Below are 8,678 nucleotides of genomic sequence, written 5' to 3'. Positions count from 1 at the left end.
TCATGCAGTTTCTGAATAGCTTCGTCTCTATTGTTTACAGAGTCAATTTCTTCCTTCAAGACTTCAGTTTTCATAAATGTACACCTATAGCCCACAGGCTACCTTCTAAGCACAATTTGCAATATTTTGTTGCTTCTAACTTTTTGATAAGATCCTCCAACAGGGTCTTTGTTTTTTCTTTTAGAAATTTTCTCTTCTGCTATTCAACAGACACCAAGGATGAAGTAGTCTCCTCCATTTTCTTTTTCATATCTGACACCTGAGCCTAAATCGTCGAAATCTGTTTTGATAAGATTTTCTTGCTTTCTTCATCTTCCTTTAGTTGCTCAAGTAACGCACTTCTCTCATCTTCCCTGTGTTTCAGCCTGCTACTAAGGTAAAGCTTTTGACTAATTTCCTCTTACAAGAATTTCTGAGAATCGTGAATCTGAGTTCCAATTCCACCTGCAATCTGTTCACCTTCTCGGACAGGTCTGCCTGTAATCTGTCACCTTCAGTGATTTTTCTTTGTAGCTCTTGAATTTGAGTCTTTACCCTTTTTCTCAGTTTTGTTCAGAGTCACTCTTGTCTTGTACAAGTACCTTTACCTTATTGGTCAACTCATTATGCTCTCTTTCTAGAGTCTGTTTAGTTTGCTCTAGGTGTTCAGACAGTTCCTCCATAACTTGTTCAGGTTTCTGTTTAAGTTCCAGAACATGAGCTTCATGCACTTTTCTTACATCTTTTCTTGCAACTTTTTGTGGGCCTTTGAAAGATAACTCTCAGATTTCTTTTTCTCACTTCTCAATTATTCCAAGTCTTGTATGCACTGAGAGATTTGCTCTTCCAGTATCAACCTGTGATCAGCTTCAGCTAATCCTCTGAGGTGCTTATTCTCCTTTAACATAACCTCAGCTTCTGTCTTCAGCTGTGCACCTTCATTGAGAGCCGCTTGACATGTTTCTTTTGCAATCATTTTGCCCTTCAAAAGACTATCCATGCTAGCTCGCATCTGTACAAGTTTCTCCTGAACTCTGTACAACTGCTCACCTTCCCTTCTATAGTCGCAGTGGACATTTGGTTGCTACTAGCAACTACCTTAGTTTCACAGGAAACTACACTGGCAACACCTTTCTCTTGTTTGCCTTATTACTACATACAGTCTTTTCATTATTTCTACACTCTATCACTAGAGGCATATTTGAGCTAATTTCCCCATCGGCTGTAGCTGAGCTTTCTGTACCATCCTGTTCACACTCTGCATTTACCTGTGAAGATTGTGCAATGTGTTCACCAATTGTAGACATTTCATACACAGAACCAGACATTTCATAACATGAGGCTTCTGTGTCAATATCGTTAGAAATAATTTCCTGCAACATATTTTTACCAATACACTTTTCAGATCTGTTTAATTAACTTCTAATGCACATTGTGCAGCTTCCACTGCACCATCCTGTAAAGCAAAGATATTACACACATCACAAGCCCTTGAATTGACATTACCATGTTTTCTTTTTGTGTCATTTACATCATATAATTTTGCACCAAACATTTCATACAAAATGTTTACAACATTTCATTTATCAGTCTTTTTACGTTCATACTGCACCCTTTCACGAGTCCCTGGAACGATCCCCACATTCCTCAGATTTGACATACGGCACTGCAGCTTTCCCAGACTTTGATCACAGTTCACACCCATATACAGCGAGACTCCCCCTGCAATCAATTTAGGGACTTTTCCTTGTCTCTTAAAGACTTGGCAACCAGTTGCACACTGATCTGCACCTTTGTACCTCCAGCAAATCTCTGTTTGCTGGCGACAGCCACCTGCTGTCAGTCACCTACAGCAACAACGATGGTCCGTTGTGGCCCACTTTCAACAACATTCTGTTTCACTTTTCCTGGAGAAGAACAGTGTCTTGGAACTTTGGTAACACAGTCTGTTGGTGGGGACACCTTCAGGCTTGTCCTCACAGCCACACAGTCCCTTTCACACAGCGCCTAGAAATAATCATTGTCCTTCATTTGACCATTTATCTCACTCCCCCAGCAGCAAAGTCAGTCTCACAGTTTTTTAAATTTTGGGCAGGTGGCCTTCATATTTCTGCAGTCTGTAGCAACATGCACATTTCACCTTTTGCAATTTTATCTTCAGCCACTGTCTCTTTACTGGAACATCTCTTGCATCAGTGGATAACTAACATGTCTCCACTCTCTCCACTCATCAAACTTCGGGCCGCTCAGGACAATACCGCTGGGTAGTGAGCCATTTTTCATGCCCACATACAGTGCCATATTTGACAATTAGGGGATTAGTCACCTTGCAGAATCACCACCTTTCCTCCACCTACGTGGTTGGCGGCATTTCAATGACTCATAGCAGGTGGTAGAATTCAGGAAGCCCTTTATATTAGTTAGAACAGTAACAACTCTTCGCACAGTTGTTTAGTCACAGTGCACACATGCATTAACAAACAAAATCCTAGTCGTCTGGCTGCTAACTCACATAGGATGCTCTCCTATCTGATACAGTGGCCTAGTGCCACTACACGTCACAGCACTGCCCAAAAGTGTACCCAACTGCCAGCCCTATTAAAAGCAATGCGAGAGGTAATTCTTCATCTCCACGGGGAGTCCCCTTGCCACTGAACACTGAGATAGTGCTGTCACAGTGTTCAGTGATGAGGGGACTCCCCGTGGAGATCGCAATCTTCTCTATATACTCGTAATGGGGTCGGTGTTGCTGCTGCCGGACCCACTGAACACAAGGTGAAACCCCTGGATGTGACAGCATCCAGGGGTTTCACATCCAAGGAATCCCCTGCTTCAGCTGTCACAGCTGCAGCGGGGAATACTGATCCGCTCCCATTGCTTTCAATGGGGCCGCACTATATGTAAGGTGCGTGTGTGAATTTTAGGAGTGCTTGCGAATCGCTGCCCTTCTTCTTACAAGTGCAAATTTTATTTGCACGTAAAAAACGCACGTGACCAATTTCATTGAAAAGCATTGGTTCTAATAGTTGCAAATCGCAAACACACCTAACATGCGTTTAAAAAAAACGGTCGTCTGACTGAGGCCCAAGGCTTGTTTCAGTCATTTTTGCAAATGCACCACTTTTTATGTTTTGACGCAGTGGAGGTTTTTCTGAGGCAAAAAAGCTGTAGGTCAACTTTAAAATATGGAATGCCCTACAATGTATTTTCTAGTGGTGTTTTTTCCCCACTTTTGCTGAATTTTTGGGTTCATGGCATTTTTTTTGCAAATCTCAGTACAGTCTAGGTTGGCGCTTTTTGGCATTTTACCATAGGCTTCTCTATAGAAGAAAAAGCCAAAAAGGAAAAACAAAATGCATCATTAAAAAAGCAGGAATCCCACATTTTTTTTTCCCACCAAAAAAATGCCAGCCTCAGTTTGGAGACTTCCATTAAAGAACTTACCACCTCCCAGGGTTACCTGTTCCACTCACTGATCACCCTCACTGTCAAAAAGTATTTTCTAATATCTAATCTGTGTCTCCTCCCTATCAGTTTCATCCCATTGCTTCTAGTCTTTCCTTGTGCAAATGAGAATAGGGCTGATCCCTCTGCACTGTGACAGCCCTTCAGATATTTGTAGATAACTATTAAGTCTCCTCTCAGCCTTCTTTTTTTGCAAGCTGAACATTCCCAGATTCTTTAACCGTTCCTCATAGGACTTGCTTTGCAGACCGCTCACCATCCTGGTAACTCCTCTTTGAATGTGTTGCAGTTTGTCGGTCTTTTTTAAATTGGAGTGCCCAAAACTGGACACAGTTTTCCAGATGAGGTCTGACCAAGGAAGGGTAGAGGCGGATAATTACTTCCTGTGATCCAAACTCTATGCTTCTATTAATGCACCCCAGAATTGTATTTGCCTATTTTGCTGCTGCATCACACTGTTGACTCATGTTCAGTCTGTGATCTACTGTGTATTCAAGTCTTTTCCACATGTGCTGCTTAGCTCAATTCCTCCCATTCTGTATATGTTTTTTTCATTTTTCTTCCCCAGATGTAGGACTTTACGTTTATCCATTAAATATCATTCTGTTAGTCACAGTCCACTGTTCAAGCTTGTCTAGATCTTTTTGAATCCTCTCTCTCATGTCAGCAATCCCTCCTAGCTTTGTATCATTTCATCAGTTTGCCCTCAACTAGATATTCTATAAAAATGTTAAACAATGGGCCAGGACAGAATCTTGTGGTACTCCACTTGAGCCAGAAAAGAAATGCCCATCGGGCTGGTATACCTTTCATTTTGCAAGAAAATTGCAGCCTACTGGGCATGACAAAAAAGTATGCTGCATACCGCCATTTTAAGCAATGGTGGTCTATGGCAGTGTATGCAACGGTATAGAATCTGTCTGACGTACCTGTTTATGAATACCATCAATGTAATGCGAACAGAGACTAACATGGAACCAGCATGTACATTCGAAGGCATCTAACTTTTTAACTGCATGCTAGTTCAAGGTCGATGGTCTCAATTTCAAGTGAAGCTACGAAAAAATGAGGAGCGCAGAAGAGTTTGTCAAATTGCATAAATCGCATTCCCTTACAATTTATACAGACCCCCACCATCCATAGGCAAATGGCTGGATAGCTACTGTATGTATGTGTAAGAATAACTAAATGATAAGAACATAAAAAAAACCTCACCCTCTTATATTTCCTTTCATAAGGTGAATAATAGCTTTTGTAATTGGGTTTCAAACTCGCAGAAGCTAATGGCACATCACTGAATGTATTCGACTGTGCCAGTTTTGACTTAAAACTTCAATGTGTATGAAAAAAAAAGACTATTTGTAAAAGCTAATTTTGAAAAGCAAAGGAGGTAAAAAGCCTGCTGTAACTAATGAAATAGCTGATGACAAAATAGTAGTCTTTTTGATTTTAATCACAAAAAAATAAACTGGTAGTGACAGGTTATGATGGATAGATTTGACATCTCGGCAAATCACTGTCATTGATTCAATTATTCTAATTCAGAATAAAAGCTGTATACAGTATGTGTTTATGCTACAGTGAAGTTTCTCTAGTGATTGACAGTCATCAAAAATTCATGACTATTAAAACCCAAGTCTGCATTTTGAAAACCATTTTCTAGAGAAATTCATCAGATGACTTCAGTTAATTTGTTAAAGTATGCCGACCACATTCTAGATAACGACCATATGGTAAAACAATGGATAGCCAACATTACAAAGGCCTACACCCAACATTGTGTTGCTGTAAACTCTCGGACTCCGTAGGTTAAGCTAGTTCTAGTGACCAACCGGGCCTTAAAATGCATGGTCTTCCATCTTATCAGTAGTCTCCCACTCTGTCCTATTCTCCGGACTACTTACCATTTTCCTGTACTTTTTGGATGACTTGGAAATGCAGAACTTTTCCGATGTTCATATATCCTTCGTAGAACCCTATGGATTGGATATTGGTGCCCTGGTTGACTAATCTCAGAAGAACTTGTAATCAATGGAACGGTTTTGTAATTAACATGCATTGGTGATTCAGTGTATATAAGGGTACAGTCAAGCGAATACATGCAGCCGATACCCCATAGCGGACAATAGCCGCATGATCTTTCGATAGCCGAATTATCTTGTTGGCGTTATTGGTTGCCATAGGTGGGTGAGGATTTGTCTGCATGTAGTACCCTAAGGCCTCCTTCACACGGGCTACAAAATCTCGCTACAAAACGCATGTATGTGAAGACCATGGTTTCCAAAGGGTTCTTACTAGAGATGAGCAAGCGTACTCGCTAAGGACAGATACTCGAGCGAGTATCGTCCTTTTCGAGTACCTGCCTGCTCGCCCGCAAAGATTCAGGTGCTGGTGGGGGAGGACGGGGAGGAGAGATCTCTCCCCCCCGCTCCCTCCTGCAACACAGCGCTTACCCCCACCGGCGGGCGAGCAGGCAGGTACTCGATAAGGATGATACTCGCTCGAGTATCTGTCCTTACCGAGCACGCTCGCTCATCTCTAGTTCTTACACACGAGAGATGTTTTGCAGCCTGAAAGAACCCATTGGAAACCATGGGCTTCACATACATGCGCTTTGTAGCGAGATTTTGTAGTGAGATTTTGCAGTGGGATTTTGTAGCCCGTGTGAAAGAGGATTTAAGTAAGATCTTTCGTTGAAAGAAATTCTAATCAGCATCTCAGAGCTGTATCAGCCAATGTCCCTGTCTACCACAACTTTAAACAACATCATGGTCCTTTAAGAGCGTTACTTACATTTCATCTTTAGCCTTCACACATACCAAGCCTCCATTTAACTCATGTTAAAGGGGTGTTACAGTAGCTAGTATTAAAAGGACTTATCTCAAAAGCCAAAGAAACAGCTTAGCTAGCTTCACCACCCTGTTTCTGTAACTCCTATTCACTTCTATGGGAGTTACCAAAACAGCATAGAACCGCTAACAAGCTGTCCCTGAATTCCTGGCCTCTAGTGTGAAAGATCCCCAGCCATGAAATTAGAAAAAGCACAGATCCAGCACAAAGTAATGAAGTTTAAATGTCTTTCCATTTATTGGGAAAAGAACACATCTTGAACTCATTAACAAATTAACCATTTTAATGACTGAGAGCATTGGTGCATGTTTTTTTGCGCATGCAAATACACAACACTCAATGCGCAAAAACCTGTACCAAACAAGCATACGCTCGTGTGACACAGGGCTTAGTGTTTTTTTCCCCTTTTTTTTATGCAATGTACTGTGTGGTATAAATAAAAAAGGTTTCTTTACTCTATAGGTCATTATGAATGGGATACTACTAATTATTTATTGTTTTTATGAAAAGTCAGCAAAAATGTAAAAAAGAATAAAGTTTTTTTAGGAGGAGGAGAAAGGCACTTTTTGGGAACTTGAAGCCGCCATTCTTTGATCACTTGCACAATGCTTTGGAATAAACAGTTACATTGACAGGCAGCCTGTTTGGTCTCGTCTCTGACAGGGCCTGATCAGCAGGTACTAATGGGAAACCCCGGGGGCCTTTCCCAGGCCCCTATCTGCCATATTAATTCATTGGCGCACTACAATCTTATCGCCAGGTATGTGTGTTTAAAGCACTGTCAGTAGTAGCCCCTTTTCTTGTTTTTCCTTACTCCTTGCCTAATGATTTTCTTTGTCAGCTTTTTTTCTAGGGAAGAGTCATTTATCGGGGAAGGCACAGGGCTTCGGGGGAATGATGGAAGAGACTGGAACAGTCCAAGAGAACGGGATGCCTATCGGACCACTTGTAGATGATTTGCATGTAACGCACGGTGGAAAGCAGCTATTTGGGTGCATGGAAGCATTTTGAAGTAACACAGTGGTGTGCTTGTACTTGCCTTCACATTGCCACCTATTGTTGGGATTGATTTAGAAGCCAACATCATCATGACAGACTTCCCTTATCAGACTATATGAGGAAATACTGTTATTTCAGATCCAGTTAGACTGTGATCACATGCACCATTTCTGCCATGCCTTATATATTATTGTAGATTTTTCTGCAGACAGCCTGCAGTAACCTCTACATACTTGGAAAACTCCTCTTAAGGGTCTTCTCAACATCTACTAATCCAACCTCTTCCAAATGACTAAAAATAACACTATAAGACAATAAAAATTTAAAGGGACACTTTGGTGACAGAACATTTTCTTCATCTCTGTACCCTTCACCTGATTTGTCTGCTACACTCTGGAGGCCTCCTATGTATACTGTAGTCACTTTCATGCAGTGTACTCTCTTGTCTGATGCATATCAGGTACCCTGTTTTCTCTATTCTGTGCTATCAATCCGATAATGCATAATCACATGACTATCTAAAGACTGTAGCATCTCTGCTATTACCATCTGTATTCTATATTCACCTAAATAAGCTACAGATCATAAGTATACGGTCATGGAGGATGAGCTGTGATCTGCTCTATTATAACGGTGTGACGGGAGCTGTGTGATCATGATTACTGACTGTGATAAGAATATATGTGCACCCCTCTAAAGAGCTTGTGTTGTAGAGTTTATCACACAGGAGTTATGCTGTCTGAAAAACGGACTAGTTTGAGAATGCAAACACAAGTAAATGCTCGGCCTACCTTTCTCTTAAATGTACGGAGCCCTAAAGACACGAGGAATGGGTTGATGCTTAAGGCCCATTTACACACAATGAATATCGCTCAAAATACGTTCCAACGATGGCATATGAGCGATAATTGTTGTGTGTAAATATTGCCATCGTTCACTCTTCGGCTGAACAATATTAAGGTGAGCTTAAAATCGATCCTTCAGCCGGAGAGAGATAACAGGGACCGCACGCTGTGTTCTGCATGGGAGTCAGAGATTATATTGTATTCAGCCGACATACTGCGCAAAAACAATGGAGCTGTGTGCAGAACTCAGACCACATGCTGGGCTCCGCAAACAGCTCCCGGAGGCCTTTTTACATGCAAATAAAGTTGATATAGTGTTAATAGACATTAGTGTCCATTAACACTTTATGCAAAAGTATCGTAAAACTGTCAACCTTTCAATCGTTTGAAAGATTGTCTTTGCGTGTAAATGGGCCTTTAGTGTTAGGGGTCAAAAAACCAATTTAACGCTTCAGTTAGTGTCAGCCTAGAATTCCTTGAGAGAAATAAGAGCCCACTCTCCATAGATCATTACAACTGCTAAATATTTTTGTCATCGCT

This window comes from Eleutherodactylus coqui, chromosome 11 (genome assembly GCF_035609145.1).
Source record: "Eleutherodactylus coqui strain aEleCoq1 chromosome 11, aEleCoq1.hap1, whole genome shotgun sequence".
In the NCBI taxonomy this organism is placed as follows: Eukaryota; Metazoa; Chordata; class Amphibia; order Anura; family Eleutherodactylidae; genus Eleutherodactylus; species Eleutherodactylus coqui.
This window is presented reverse-complemented; position numbering follows the sequence as displayed.